Source organism: Peromyscus eremicus, chromosome 5 (genome assembly GCF_949786415.1).
Source record: "Peromyscus eremicus chromosome 5, PerEre_H2_v1, whole genome shotgun sequence".
NCBI classification, from domain to species: domain Eukaryota; kingdom Metazoa; phylum Chordata; class Mammalia; order Rodentia; family Cricetidae; genus Peromyscus; species Peromyscus eremicus.
In genome coordinates, this window is record NC_081420.1 from 70,160,436 (window position 1) to 70,177,164 (window position 16,729).

General features: G+C 43.5%; 1 protein-coding gene across 2 annotated transcripts in view; it reads right to left on the reverse strand.

Annotated features, from left to right (window-relative positions):
* The window catches only part of Pip4k2a (phosphatidylinositol-5-phosphate 4-kinase type 2 alpha), a 178,287-nt gene that overhangs the window by 74,333 nt on the left and 87,225 nt on the right, over window positions 1-16,729 (reverse strand). The gene's annotated exons all lie outside the window — the stretch shown is intronic.

The following is a 16,729-nucleotide window of genomic DNA, read 5'->3' on the forward strand; positions in this document are numbered from 1 at the left end:
ACACAAGAATGACAAGGTCACCCAGGGGCTAGGAGCAAAGGCAGAGTCAGATGTAGACATTTCTGGTCTTAGTACTTGGGAGTCTGGAAAAAGAGGATGGCTAGCCTGGGCTACACAGTCTAACTCTCTCAAGGGAAGAACAAAGAACACAGAATCCTGTTTCCTTTGCACCACAGGAAGTGGCAGGGTGGATCTGACATGTGACTGTGCCGAACCTGACTTTTTTTTCTTGGTTGTTTTTGCACTTGATCCCCATGCTATCTTCTCCCTTGCTGATATCAATAAAAACACTTCAAACGTCTGTACTTCCTGTAGAATGGAAGGCACTCTGAAGTGTTCTTGGTTCCCAAAAGCAAAAACAAAACCAAGTAAACAAGCAGCAAGTTTCTTGCTAGGGCAGGGATTTTAATGCACTGCTGGTTTCTTAGAAAGTGATAATGGCCAGGTGGTGGCAGCAGCGCATGCCTTGAATCCCAGCACTCGGGAGGCAGAGCCAGACGGATCTCTGTGAGTTTGAGGCCAGCCTGGTCTACAGAGTGAGATCCAGGACAGGAACCAAAACTACACAGAGAAACCCTGTCTCAAAAAAAAAAAAAAAAGAAAGAAAGAAAGAAAGAAAGAAAGAAAGAAAGAAAGAAAGAAAGAAAGAAAGAAAGAAAGAAAGAAAAGAAAAGAAAAGAAAGTGATATGATTTCAGGACACCGTCCTTCCTGAGGGATGTCCAGCCCAGAGGACTTGGTGAAGGCGATCAGCAGGAGAGCCTGAAGGCTGATGCCGGTTCCAACACTTTCTTAGGCAAAGCTGATGGTAGTTGGTGGCTCAGGGGCTTAAAGAGAAAAGAAGGGGCTGGAAAGTGTCGGCGCAGAAGGCAGAACATGGAGAGGACCACCACTCAGAAACGAGAAGTCGATGTCACACAATCCCTCACGTAGGAATTCCTACTAGAGTTGATGGGCAGGGCATTTGAACCCAAGACTCAAGTCTAAGGCAGCTAAAAGATGCTTGAGTCTAATCAATGAATGTTCTGGGAACTCAGAGCTGGGGTGAGGTAAAAGGCTTCTTGGAGGGTCTGAAGCTGAGGTCACGCTGCAGGGACAGGGAGCCATGAGTATGTAATTTTTGGTGCATATGTGTTTATTTAGGTATGCACTGGGTTTGCTGCAGGTATGTGCATACGTATATGGGTATGGAGGCCCAAGGTTGACATTCAACGCCTTCTTCAAGTAGCTGTGTGTGTGTGTGTGTGTGTGTGTGTGTGTGTGTGTGTGTGTGTGTGTGTGTGTAGATAGGGCCTCTCTCTGAACAGGAAGAGCACTCATTTGGGTAGACTGGCTGCAATGAACTTCAGGAACCCATCTGAATCCACCACCCCCACTGCTGTGGTTTTTCAGGGGCACATAACACCCTTGACTTTTTACATGGGTGCTGGGGATCCTGGGGATCCTGGGGATCCGAGCTCCGGTCCTGGTGCTTGTTACAGCAGGCACTTTACAGACCAAGCCGTCTCCTTAGCTCACCGGCTCCCTTCATAACTGAGGAACAGGTTGATACAGAGTTAAAGTAGGTATTTCCGGGCCACTTTATCTTTCTTCCACACTGTCTTTCTTTACAGTACCTTTCTCTTTCCTATCTCCTTCCCCTGTCAAGTTACTCTTTCAAACGCCTGGGTGAAGTGAATTAACCACCCACGAACAAACAGTGAACCAGAGGAGCTGCCGCTCAGGAGCAGCTGTTAATTAGTAGGGAGTGTGTTTCCAATGGCGTCTCTTGAGTGTCTGTATTTTTGTGTAGGAATGCTTCATTTTGGTGGGTAAGGTAAGCTGTCACTCATTGGCTTTACTGAAATGTATTAACTTCAGCACTAAAATTGAAAGCTCATTCAACTTCCTGGGGGACTTTACTCCCCCCAGTCTATGACCCTGCCATTACACTCTCTGAAAGACGTTTGCTTCTAGTTCAAAATCACAGTGCAATACAAAATGGGCAATGACAACACAAGCTCCCTTCTCAAACGAGGTCCAACCAACCCTCGCTGCTTACTTCTGTACCTCATGTGGGGCTCCTGACTCTGAGCTTGCAGATTTCTGAACAGTGGGTTTTAAAGTTTTAAAATGTATTGATTTAGAGCTGGGCGGTGGTGGCGCACGCCTTTAATCCCAGCACTCAGGAGGCAGAGCCAGGCAGATCTCTGTGAGTTCGAGGCCAGCCTGGACTACCAAGTGAGTCTCAGGAAAGGCGCAAAGCTACACAGAGAAACCCTGTCTCGAAAAACAAACAAACAAACAAACAAATGTATTGATTTAGCATCTAGCTTTAGTCCAGTGATTCTATGTGGCCTATCCCAAAATTGGAAATAAAACTGACAATGGTTTGTTGTTGTTCTATTATTACTATAATTATTATGTATTATGTATTATTATTATTATTTTTATTTATTAGGTGCTGGGATGGAGCCCAGGGCCTTATGCATGTTAGGCAATTGCTCTACCACTGAACTACACACTCAGCCCTTATCAGTATTTAAAAAAAGAATTTCTGTCTTTATAGATATTTAAGTTGAGAATACACACATATTTATGTAGGCCATATAATATTCACAGAAAACCACAAAAATACTTATGTTAACCAATGCTATACTGAAAGCCCCCAACCCCTTAGGAATATGCACATGTTATAAAATCCAAATAGTTTTCATTTATGGAGATAAGAGTGAAGTCAAACAAACGGAGAGCACCGGTTATATTATTCAGGGACATTTTATAGGGTTGCAAATATTTAATGACCTCTTAGAACAGACAGGCAGTACCACTTTCAGACTTGTGAGTGCTCAATGGCCGTCAGACAGTTCTATTCACCATCTTACACAGCTCAGAATCTTCTAAGTGTATCAGACACACATCCATGCAGAGAGGCCACTGCCTGGGTCCCGCTGTACCCTGTGAAGGACTTCATGGTTCTGTTTATGCCGTGCCAGTCACCCCCAAACCACAGGTGCTGCTCAGCACTGGCCCCTCTGCCGAGCCACTGGGCACAGAGACGGACGGCAGCCAGGCCTCACATCTGACAGGAAAGAAAGGGGCTCTGTTGCTGGCATCAATAGAAGGCGGTGGCTCCGGCAGGGTGGGGAGGGCTGGTACAAATGTTGATCAGTACCAGTGCCCGAATGACCTGACCGTATCAGAGTTCAAGAGTTAAGGAAGGGGGAGGGCAGAGAGGAGCTGGCACAGCACGATGATGGAGAAGGGACCAGGGAGATGGCTTGTCTCAGCTCAGCTCTGTCTGAACTCACTTTAATACCTGGCATCAATGTCACAGCTCATGCCAGGCAGCTGCCAAATACCACAGTGACGTTTCTGGACATAGTGTCTTATCTGATATTTATAACTCAGGAGTGTAGGTACTATCATTATTCCCATTTCCCAGATAAGGAAATCCAGGTTTAGTGAGATTAGCCGCTAGCTATTAACTGGGCAGGCTGTACCTGGAATCCAGCCCATGTAGTCAAGACTCCAGCAGTCTGGCTAGATTTCCTAAACTCAGGATCTTTTTGATTCCTGCCAGCCTAGAGGTTGAGAGTTCACAGTAAGGAGCCATTAAAAGCTTATCTAAAATTTATGCCTCTGTTGTGTTAAAAACTTCTAAAGAATTCTTTTTTAAAAAAATAATAAATCAATAGAAAATGCACGTTTAATTGAATATGTACCATAGTCTATAATTAGATCAGCCGAGTTTTAACTACACAATCTAAATTGGGATTTGTTACTCAACAAGCAGTTATCATCCCCCTGCTTGTCACTCAGTCTGCATTCAAATCTGAATGAATCATAAACAGTTACCACTGAAGGATGCAAAATTTATTTCCATAGCAATTATTTATTACAGACAATTATCAGAGTTTTCCTGCATGGACAAACCATGGTTAACAGGAAGCACAGTTGCATTTCGTGGACTTTTCCTAACAGACAGTTCTACTTAGAAAAGGTATCTTGACTTCTCTTGTCAGCAAAATGTCCCAATTTCTATTATGTGCAAATTAGCATCAACACATAACACAAGGGCTTGTTATTTTCTGTGAGTCAGAGGACTGAAGTGATCCCATTCCTCTCTGTAAATCCACACTTCAAGCAAGCAATTAAGCTGTAAAATTGGGACCAGTAAACAGATTCTGGACAAGAAATAGACAAAGTCTCAATTCAGTTGGTAATGGTTCTAAAATTAAGGCACATAAAGGTGTCCTTACAAAGCTGTGTAGCTGGAGTTTTCTCCAGTCCTGCCCAGCACCACAGACCCCACAACCACTTATAACATAATCACTCAGAAACTTATATTAATTAAACTGTTCGGCCATTAGCTCAGGCCTACCATTGTCTAGCTCTTACTCTTATACTCAGCCCATTTTTGTTAATCTATATGTCGCCACGTGTTCCGTGGCTTTACCTGCTGCCTTTCCATGATGCTCCCTGGACGGCAGGCTGGCATCTCCTCCAGACTTCCACCTTCCAGCCTCTCCTCTGTTTGTACCTCCTATACTATACTTCCTGCCTGGCTACTGGCAAATCAGTGTTTTATTTATGTACAACATACAGGACATCCCACAGCAAAGCTGTTTTATACAGAGGCATTAAGAAAAAAAAATACACTTAATATATACTTTTTAAGTCAAGCAAAGGATATATTCATAAATAGTAAGGCATTATTTATGATAATTAATTTGGATACATTCACCCAAAACACCATGTTTGCAGACTAATAGATAATAGACAATTGGCAAATGTTTTTGGCTTTTATTAATGTTTCTGCTTGTTTGTTTTTAGACAGGGTCTCACTATGTAGCCCCGATGGCCTAGAGCTCGCTACATAGATCAGGCTGTCCTTGAACTCACAGAGATCTACCTGCCTCTGGGATTAAAGGGGTGCACCACCTCGCCTGCCTAGTGAATGGTTTTAATTCAACCAAGAAAAAAGGATCAATACCTCAAAATCCCTCTCATGTAGGGGAGACACTGAAACATTTAATCTGATGTTTTTAGTAAAGACATTTCTCTAGAAATCATGACTCACTGAATTAAGGCAGGAATCCAGTGTGAGCAGCTGTGGACTACGGTCAGAGCTTCCTGGGGAAGCAGTTGTCTGGGGGCAGCCAAGTCTACCTATGATTGGGGCAGGATGTGGGGTGCCAACAGGAGAACGGGAAGGACCCAGAGATGTCCATCTCTTCATCCTCCCAATCTCAAGACAAGCAAACTGAGTGTCCACTTTAAAACACAGTTCAATCATAGAAAGCAGAGAGCTGGGGTGGACCACCGGGGCAGAACAAGCACCAAGGATTCAAGATCAACACGGAGCCAGCAGGAGAAAGAACTACCAGGCATAACTCAGCATGGTTATTTAGAATGCTGGGTTACCACTAATTGATTTCTTAGGGAAATCTAATCACAAGTGTGCCATACCAGATTTTCTACACTGAGTTTTCGATTGCTTCTGGCTTTCACAGAACGAGTCTCACTTCACAATAAACAATGCGATGAGTTCCTTGTTACTATAAAAAAAATGCCCCCTTCTATTAGCACTATTTGAAAATAAACACTTTCCCCTTACCATTTGCATCCTAAGAAACTCCTGTGAGACTGTTTGATAAAGCTCACCAAGATTTTCCTGCCAGATCCTTTACTTTAAGCATTTTTTTGCTGCCTTGAGGTTCATTCCACGAAGGAAATGAATGAAACAGTATTTACATGGTATGGCAGGAATTGGAAGTTCTGGCTTCTTCTACTCATTCCCATACCAGAGGGGCCCACGCACACACAAATGGGAACTTTCACTGATTCTCTCCAAAAGACACCAAAAAGACCCTGGCTGCATTTCTAAGAAAATATTTTCCCCCATGTGAATCAGAAACACCATCAAGATTCCCCACCCCCAGCTCTTCTGAGCCACCTACACACTTGACTGGGTGTCAGAGAGAGGGCTGGATGAGAAGAGTCCAGAGAGACGTACAGCTTCGAAGGTTACAATGATTTTCAATGGCCGGAACCCAGCAGTTTGAAACGGACTTGGGCAGCACAGACGGATCTTGTCTCAACAACAAAAAACAAGGGACAACAGAGTATAGCAGAATAAAGCAAAAGGAAAAGGAAGAGAAAAGAAGAACAATATTTTTCTCTTCTATTTTTCCTACTAACTTAAGTTTGGGGAGAATTACCTCAATTTTTAAAATCAGACTTTCAGTATCAATTTAATACCCATTTGTAATTGATAAGCTCCATGCAAGGGAAAAACAGGCCTTCAATAATTTGCATTGTCATTTGTAAATACGTTTTACAATCTTGTCACGGATGTAGGCTGAAACGATGAAGAACTTTCCAACTCTGAGGTCCCCGGCACAAGCCTGTGGCCCACACTTGGGCTGGAGTGGCTCTCATTAGAGCTGACATTGCAAATTAAACGGCAATTTGAAAGTTCTGAGGTTTCCATGGGGCAGGCAGAGCAAATTAGAGTCAATTACAGAGGTAGGAAAACAGGCTGCTGAAGATGTTTGCGAACTGTATTTTTATTTGTCAGAGGGCGAGAGGTCAATTTTCTACAGCTGCTCCATCAATATTCATTTTCTGCAGGCATTCTGGAAAAGCTAACATTTCTGTGTTTGTGGATCAGACAGATGACAGAATCCAAGTGTGAGCTACCTTCCAATATCTAGCAAAGAATGTTTCATTCTGACAGGGCAAATGAAATTGTTCTGATAGCAAAGCTGCAATATAAGCAAAGACACAAAGAGTTTATCCCCTTCGCCTGCAAACTCCAAAACTAAATTAATCACTTAAGGGGGAATTTTCTGTTGAATAAGAACGACGAAGTCAATCTTCTGAACAGTGGCTACTTGATTAAAATGAAAACAAATGTCAGCAGCAGTATTTAAACTCTGGCTTAGAATCTAACCTGAATTTATACGGCAAACACAAATTCTACCATCTAGCAACATAATGCCCAAGAGCTCTACCATCAACAGTCTTCTCCTTACCTGCCCCCTCCACGTCCGTGTGTGTGTGTGTGTGTGTGTGTGTGTGTGTGTGTGTGTGCACACGTGTCAAGTCAGCTTTACATGTCAGTCCCTAGGAGCCTTTGTTTTTTGGGAAAGGGTCTTCCAATGACCTGGACCTTGTCAAGTAGGCTAGGCTGACGCAGTAAACCCCAGGGTTCTGCCTGCCCCCTCCTCCCCCAGGACAGGGATTAGAAATGTGAACTCGTTTTTTTAATGTGAGTTCTGGGGAAATGGACTCAGGTCTTCATGTTCGTGAGGCAAGCACTGATCAACTGAGCCTTCTCCCCAGGACCATCCCGAAGAGAGTTCTGATGGACAGGCTCACTGGCTGGCCCACTACCAACTTCACCCAAAGAATGATTTCGTGTTAAAATTTACCACCCATGAAACACAGAATCCCACATTAAATTGCTGTATGAAGGCCAGAAATCTATAAGTTATTACAGAGGCATACGGGGGGGGGAGGGGGGGGGGACGGGACACGGGACCTAAGGCCGATGCTGCCAGTGAGAGCAAGTGTTACAAAGCGGACCATTCGAAGGCTCCCAGCTTGGAGCCTGGAGACCCAGGACTGAGATCTGGGAACTGGTCCTAACCCTTTGTTCAGCGCAGATGCCTTGATCTCACATGATGCTTTCAAAAATGAGTTGGAGAAGAGATGTCAAATGATGTGCTTTTTGGCTCAGTGATTTAGAAAGTGCTTGAATTTATTACCTATCTTTATCAGACTTCAGAAATTTTACACACAAATCTGGATTTCTGGCTTCTTTTGGAATATGGCATGTGCCTGGCCTCCTGTCCCTGATGTGAGTGGCTGGCTGCAGGGATGCACCCCTTGTTGGGCACAGTTCCCATTAACCCCTTGTCTTCTGACTGGATTACTGCTCAGCCTTTCAGGCACCACAGGACTTCAGTACCTCACCTTGCTGAAGCAGTCCCCAAAATACAAATGAATCAGAAAAATGGTTTTTCACAGATTCTTCCCCCTAATTGCTTGATCTCTTTGAGCTCCAGGTTGGTCCAGTAGGGGTCATCTGAGGACCACATACCTGCAGGTGGCATTCCACATCTTCAGCCTTGTTCAACAAGCTGCCTCTCAAAGGGCACTGGGTGGAACCCCCAAAAAGAACAAGAACCATGTGAAAATGATTCAAAAATCATTTAAATCCTCCACCATGCTACTAGATCTGCAGTTCTCAAACTGTGGGTCTCGACCCCTTTGGGGATCACCTATCAGATATCCTGCATATCAGATATTTACATTACGATTCATAGCAGTCACAAAATTATAGTTCTGAGGAAATGATTTTATGGCTGGGGGTCACCACAACATGAGGAACAGTAGTATCAAAGGGCTGCAGCACGAGGAAGGGTGAGAACCACTGCTTTGGATAGAGAAGTGAAATCTTGCCGTGTGTTCTGCAGGCTCAGGTGTCTGAATGTCCGGTTCCCAGCTGGTGGCACTGTGTTGGGAGACTGTGGGACCCCTCTGGGATGTAGAATGTAGGACACTAGGTTGGGACTTTGAAGGGTGTGGCCATTTCTGTCCCCAATCCTATTGCAGAGACAAAGCAAACTTTCTGAAGACCTGAACCAACATCACAGCCACAGTGACCAGAAAAGGGGTTAACAGACTAATAATCCCTTAAGTGAAAGGGAGGTTTCTGCTGCTTGCAACTGAAGATGTTCAAACACAACAGTGAAACCCTTGGTGGGTGTCAATGTACAGAAACTCCGTTCCTCTGGGTGACATGAATGCCAGCAATTATCCAGACTCTAAGAAATGAATCTGGAAAGTTTCAAAGGAACATATGTTTCTTTTTAATCAGTATCTAATATACTCACATAATGTACTATTTCCTGTAAATTCATCTTGTAATGAGGATACTCTCAAACCATGTGCCCTGTGAAGATGGGATTGGACAATGGGGTGCAGACAGTCATTCTGACAGGGGTTCCTAACTCTCACAGTCCTCTGGGAATGGGGTGCCATGCAGAAGATGGCCATACAGAACTGGCCATGCAGAAGATAAAGTGGCCTGTCACACACTGGTCCCGTTAGCATCTTAACCAAATACATTTGCTGAAAAAGTGAGCAATGCAAGACAGCCATGTATTTTTAGCATGCCAATCACACATACATCATTAGTAAAAACCTGCGGGTGACAGGGAAGGATTCGGTTTGCACGGTTTGGCGTTTTGTTTTATTTTGATTTGTTTTTTTCAGAGAGGGATTTTTAAGAGATTTCCCTATTGGACCTGAGTTAAGATTATTCCAGAGAGGAAGTGCTGGATTCCTGGTCTCTTAGGCTAGACTTCTGTTTTCCTTTCCAAGCACAGAGCAGAAGGGCAGCCAGCTTCACCACCCCAGATCTGCTCTACAGAACAATATGAGGAAGGCTACCATTATGCTGGCAATGGTGCTTTCCTGGACTGTGTGGAGTTTAATTGACTGCATTTTTCTTTTCCCTTCCAGAAACTCCACTGGAATGACAGAAGAGGAAGTGAGGGATGAAACACAAAACAAAACAGAAAACAACAACAAACCCAGACCCGAGACAAAGACATGGCACAAACCGACAGCAGAAGAGAAATCTGCAGAGAGTCTTTAAAGGCAGGAAGTCAGCTAAGGATCTTTAGCTGACCAAAGACAGGCAACTGCCATATAAACACACACGGACTTGGACGGCTGGGCTGTTACCAAGTCTCCATAGCTGGGATCCCAGAAGCAGAGACAAGGGCTGATTTATTGAGATCAGTTCCCAGGAGGCTCTGGGTTTAAGAGCCAGGTACCAAGCTGGCCCAGGAGTAAACAGAACCTGTACTCCAATTCCCAGGACTGTGCCTCCACCCTCAGCCTTGCTACAGGCACACCTGCAGTCCAGGCCACTCCCCTGGGGACACTGGAGCACTCCCCTCTAGAAAAAAAAGTCCCAGAGGTGTGGGGGGGGGGGGCAAAAACCTCCACCATCGGTAATATTACAAAGGTTGCCTTGCTTGCTACCCACCAATAGGCATTACCTTTCACACACCCAGAACTCACCCACTGGCCTGCAGAGCCTCAGTCTGGAAGATGAACTACTATGAACAAGCTGTCAGAAGGCTGACTTTTTTTCTGATGAGTGTATGTAGCATAAGGTAGCAAGCCTGTGTTCTGTGCACTGTTTTTATCAAATGCATTGCATCGGAGTTTCTGAGTGCCCAGATCCTCAGATTCACACTTGTACCCATCTAGCTGAGTGAAACAAACACCCACAAAGTAAGCAAGGGTTTGAAAGGATGACTGCAAAGAAACCTCAGACCCAAGCTACTCCTAAAACCTGAGTAAGCACGGACATGTGGAGACGAGCTCCACCCATCAGTCAGTCCAAGTGCTAAAAGAAGTCTTGTTCAGAACAACTGGAACGAATAGAAAGACTTGGGTTTTCAACTACATTTGCTAATGATAACCCTCTCCTAAATGCCCACTGTATCTTGAGGCTTAGTGGAAGGCATGGACATTGAGGGACTAAAGACGGTGACTATAGGGCTTTAAATGATGTACTTCATGTGGCACTAAGCTTCCAAGTTTAGTGCTTTGCCAAACTTTACTACATTTCTTGATCAATATACATATGCTTCATGCAAGGTGCCATTAACAGCAAAAGTCCAAACAAACAAACACTACAATCCCTGTATAATACTAGAGAAACGCTCTGTCCTCCTACTTGGGTAGGATCAGCTAAAGGTACACAAAAATCAATGTGAGACCTGGGGTGATATTTTGTGATCTAACAAAGCTTGCCTGGAGCTAAGCCACTAGTTAGCCATAGAAGCCAGGCAGTGGTGACACACATCTTTAATCCCAGCACTTGGGATCTCATGCCTTTGATCCAGTACTTGGGAGGCACACACACCTTTAATCCCAGCACTGGGGAGGTTGAGACAGGAAGCATCTGGCTGGGTGGAGAAAGGAATATAAGGCGGGAGGAGACTCAGTCTCTTTCAGGCTGAGGATTCGGTAGAGGTAGCGGCTGGCAGCTCTGCCCTTCTGATTTTTCAGCATTTACCCTGATATCTGGCTTCAGATTTTTATTATTAAGACCAATTAGGATTCGTGCTACAGAGACCAAATTGGCATGGATCCCTCTATCAGCTAATACCTACTGTTGGCAGACGCCCTCGGGGCAGGGTCAATATTTCAAGATTTTAAAAATAGAATAAATTATACAGATGGGAGAAGCTTGCCTCCTACCTGCACCAAAGTAAAGCTGACTCTAGCGATTCCCTGGTCCGGCATTGCTGATGGCTACATCTGAAGAATGACTGTGTGGTTCAGGAGAGCGGAGCACAGGCCCTCAACCCTGTAGAATTTAGGGGATGAGTCACCCGCTTCCTGTAGACACTGGGGAAACTTGCCCATCCTCAAAGGTGCTGCTCAGCAGAATGCTACCTACAAGCAAAAGCCCCATAAACACACCTTACACTTCCTTTCTGGGGAAAGGTGAGACTCCACAGTAAGTCGGAAAAAACACCTTTTCAAGAGGAAGCAGGTATTTGTTAAGTTTCTACTTTGCCAGCTTGCCAAAACAACAAACAAATAATTTCACTTGGGCCACCTATGAAAACTCTTACATCCACATTCAAAAACTCCCTTCAGAACATTCTATTTAGTCCACAAGAAATGTGGTCAGAGAGCGTGGATCCATTTATTAACTGGTTTAGAACACATCGGTTGGACTTTCAAAGACACACAAACCTCCTGGCCAATTCTGAAGTCTTCAGGAAAATAAAATTCTACCATTTGAAAGACAACAAAATAAAGCCTCGGTACAGCTGGCCTGGGATGATAAGAGAGAACGTAATAATTTGCCAAATACAGGCAGTAGTAGCGTTCCGTCATTATCTGGGTTTATGTGTTTTTGTGAGGTGTAATTTTCAATAACAAAGCAATTAAAGCTAAGAAGCAAAGCGCACAGAACTCAGAGCTGAGCCTCAAGAAACTCATGATTAGGTCACAGTTTTATAGTACTTGCACTATATAACAATTAGTACTTGCTCTATAAAGAAAGGAAGAAAAAAATCTTTAACAAAAGCTACAGGTTTTTGTAGTGTTCAAATTATTTAAATATTTAATTGGACTTCTCAAGTTTGCAAGTAGGCTATAGATTATATATTAGCATTTATATAAAAATACAACTCAGCCTACATTTTAGTGTGCTCGGATCACACACAGAGCTGCATGGATTAAAAAATCTTGCAATCCATTGTTCTAAGAATTTTCACATCTCTTTACCCATTTACCCCTGGGCAGAAAACAGAAGATCTGGTGATGGGCTTCGAGAATAAAGGGTTCCCAGATCTTTATAATACAGTCTTTTCTGGGCATGGAGTCAGCACACTGGAGACAGAGAGCCCATCCTTTCACACCGGCTTGTGGTCAGGGCAACATCACCTTGTAAAATAGTGTCAGCCGGGCGGCAGTGGTGCACGCCTTTAATCCCAGCACTCGGGAGGCAGAGCCAGGCGGATCTCTGTGAGTTCGAGGCCAGCCTGGTCTACAGAGTAAGATCCAGAACAGGCACCAAAACTACACAGAGAAACCCTGTCTCGAAAAACCAAAAAAAAAATAAAATAAAAAAAAAATAAAAAAATAAAATAGTGTCAAAACCTTTCCCCCAAGGCTGTTTTTTCCCTGTTAACATGAAGTAGGATGGTTCTCACCAAGCAGTAATGGCTGAGAAACTGCACAGAAGGAAAACAGTGCTTCTCATGCAGTGAGAAGAAAAGGTAGAATCAGATTCCTTCTGACCAGTCCTGTACCCAACTCCATACTCTGAGAAGGCCGCCTACATCCTTTCCACCACGACCTTCGAGTCCTGAAGTTGGGGCCACCTAGACAGAGGCGTCACCACTGCGGCCCAGCCATTCCCACGACATTTTAAAGTGAAGCAAATGTCTAGTTCACTCTCCTTCTGTGGGCTTGTGTGAGCAGCAATTCAAGGAGTTTTAAAAACCTAAGGGCTGAGATAGAAATGTATTTCAAGGGGTGAAGCTCAGTGGTAGCACACACTCGGCATGTATGATGTCCTGGGTGTCCATCTCTAGCAATACACACACATATACAAACACACACACACACACACACACACACACACACACACACACACAGAGAGAGAGAGAGAGAGAGAGAGAGAGAGAGAGAGAGAGAGAGAGAGTTAATTTTAAAAAGATATCCAATGACTATATAGGTAAGCTTTTAGTATATAAATCACATTATATTCTATGATAGTTTCTTCTTCAATTTCTAGAACATACTCTATTGAAAAACATTAATTAAGCTATGAACGTTCCTATTTGATATGCTGAGCTCGTCATGTTTTTCTGGTTGGTCACATTCTTTACCCTAAAATTATTTCAGTCATGTGTAAATGCACCAAGGAAAAGGCAAGCAAGCAAACTGAGAAGCAACTCAAATTTTATCTAAAAAAGAAGTAACTGTTTAGCAAACCACATTCCCCGGCTTCCGCACTTGAGCGAGACAATGCTGTGGCTAACGCAAGCATGCAGAGGACGAGCTTCACACAGCTTTCCTTTGTGAAGGAGAGCATTGCTGAACACTGAGGATATTCCACTCTTAGGAGGTATTCTAGAAATCTTTCAGCTTAGGTTTTACCACACCTACACAAGTCATAGTGGACTACAGAAAATAACTTATTATAGATAAAAATTTAATTAATTTATTTGAAACAGGGTCTCACATTCTCCATAGGCTCTCTTGAGCTTTCCAGGCAGCCAAAGATGACCTTGAACCTCTGCTTCTCCTGCTGCTACCTCCTAAGAGCTGGGATTAGAGACTTGCACCATTGTGCTTGTTAGTTTGGTTTGGTTTGGTTAATTTTGTCAACTTGACATAAGCTACAGTCGTCTAGGAAGACAGCACCTCACTTGAGAATATGCCTCCACTGGACTGGCCTCTAGGCAAGTCTGTGGGGCACTTTTTTTTTTTTTTTTTTTTTGATTAATGATTGATGTAGGAGGACTCAGTCCACTGTGGGTGGTTGTCACCTCTGAGTGAGTGGTTATGTAAGAAAGGTAGCTGAGCAAGCCAGTAAAAGTCTTCCAGAAAGTCCTTTCTCCATGGCCTCTGTTCTCATTTCTGCCTCCAGGTTCCTGCTTGTGTTCCTGCCTTGACGTCTCTTAATGGTGGACTGGGATATGGAAGTGTACGCTACATAAACCCTCTCCATCCCCCAAGTTGCTTTTGGTCATGGTGTTTTATCACAGCAGTAGAAAGTGAACTGGGACACATCACCACACATAGTTTTATGTGGTGCTGGGGGCTGGACCTAAGCTTCACGCACGCTAGGCAGGCACTCTAGCAGCTGAACTATATCCCAAGCCCCTATTTTATATTTTGATGCAAAGTGTAGATGTGTGGTTGAGAAGAAAATTTGTTTGTGTGGGTGTGGTTATGTGGTATGGGGATCAAACAAAACCAAGACTCTATGCACACTCAGCAAATGCTCTACCACTGAGCTACACCCCAGTCTAAAACTGGGTACTTTTGAACTTTTTCTCAGATGCATAAAGCTGAAGTGCTTTACAAATAACAAGCAACAAACTGTTTTTAAACATGAAAAAAAACCCAACTGTCGTAGTTTAATGATTCATTAATTTTTAAAAAGCATGCCACAGCAATTAACATATCTTCTAGTCACAAATACTCCCATTTGCAAACTGTCAAAAGAACAAAAATGCTACTGTTTGTATTAATTACTTTAGGGAAAAGAGTACTTGCCTGCACATGAGTGTAGCATAAATATTTCTCTCCCCTCTTCTAAAGACATCATTCTACAGATTCTATCACTATAAAAATAGATGGGCCAATTCACCAGGGAATCAGATGACAGAGAATCCTAGTTCCTAATATCAGCTGACAGTAATGCCTCTTTCTCCATCTGCTACGAACATGAATTTAGGGCGCAATCTATCCAGATGAAGTCTAGGCTGTTCCCTGGATTTTAAACTTGGAAATCTCTGAAAGTTTGAACAAGAAACTGTACTCTTAGCTATTATGAAATATCTAAACCTTTCTCCTGTCATGACAGATCAACCACCCTTGTGGACCTTTTCTGAGGCATTCGGGGCTAAGCTCTTTTGTTAAGACAATAAACCAACTGCAGGCCTTTAATGTAACCTTCCTCTGGCCCTGGCATTGCAAGCATGCCCCTAGAACAAGCTATACTTGTCCTGAAAGGTCTTCCAGGGTTTACGCAGAGGACAATGCCCCGTCTGCTTTCCCCGAGGTCTTGTCTTCAGCATCTGCATCTCCTCCAGGTAACCTAAAGACACAGCACTGTCTCCTGCTCATCAGGGATGGACATCTAAGAAATCCCTTGAAACTTCGTGCACGTGTTAAGCCAAAAGCTAGTATGAGAAGGAAGCCACTTGCTGTGGCGGTGACGGTGTGCAAATGTGTTACGATGCCTTTCAAGTCAAGCTTTTCACCACCACCAGCAGGCCACCACGCAAGGGCTCTGCCTGTGTGAGCTGAAGAAGACCCACGGCATTCAATGACGGCAATTCTCTGAGAACACTCTAATGACTCCTCACGAAAGGGAGTCTGAGGAGAACAGAACAGCATCAACACTGGCTGAAGCTGCAGAGGAAACGAAACATTCCAGGATGAGAGCAAAGCTGGCCTGCAGATGGCTTTACAAGTGTGTTAAGGGTGGAGACTACATATATTTGTCTTTCTACATTCCTGTCCATCCCTGAGGACACAGTACAAGAAAGAGTTGAGGGGCAGTTTTAACTGATTTCCTTACTTAGAAATTGAAAACATGACTTGACCATTCCATCTAGAAAAATGAATTTTAATATTCTTGTAAATTTTTCAGAAAGCCACAGGATCAATTCCCACTTACCAGGCAAAAAGTTTGGTCTGACTAAATACAAGCATATTTACCTCAATTAAATAAAACTTATAATGAAATAAAAACATTCACCAAGCACTCATTCCATTGGTTGAAGAATTCTTAAGAAAGGTGTTTCCCTCTGTATGTCTGTATCACATTTTAAATTAAAGAATAATGTCCACACCAAGTGTTAAAATAATCTTTATAATTTTTATGTAAGTTTGTGAGCCTTAATCACCTTCCACAGGCCCAGGACATCACATGGAAGTGGCACCCGACATACTGTAAAGCTATGAAAGGCAATAGTAGCTTTTCTTACTAACCCGAAACAACAACAAATGACTCTCCTTTTGACTCCCACACAGTCTATTGACAGCCAAGCAAACAATGCCTAAGGATGCATGCAACTTTAATATATAAGCACCTTTAGGTCTATTATCTCAAGTCTGGGGATGGAGCACAGAGTAAGAACATAGCTTCACTCCCAAGCATTACAAACACCCCCTTTAATCATAATAATAGAAGAAACAAATTCACCATCTCTAAGCTATTAAAACTTTGAAAATGAAAGTGGCAACAGCTGCCCAAAGCCCATTCAACTTGGTATCTTACTTGCCCATAACTAGTGGGGTTTCTTTTCTTTACTTTTCTGTTGTGTTTTTTCCGAGACTGGGTTTCTCTGTGTAGCCTGGCTATTCTGGAACCTGCTCTGTAGACCAAGCTGGCCTTGAACTCAGAGATCCACCTGCCTGGGCCTCCAGAGTGCTGAGACCAAAAGGTGTGTGCCACC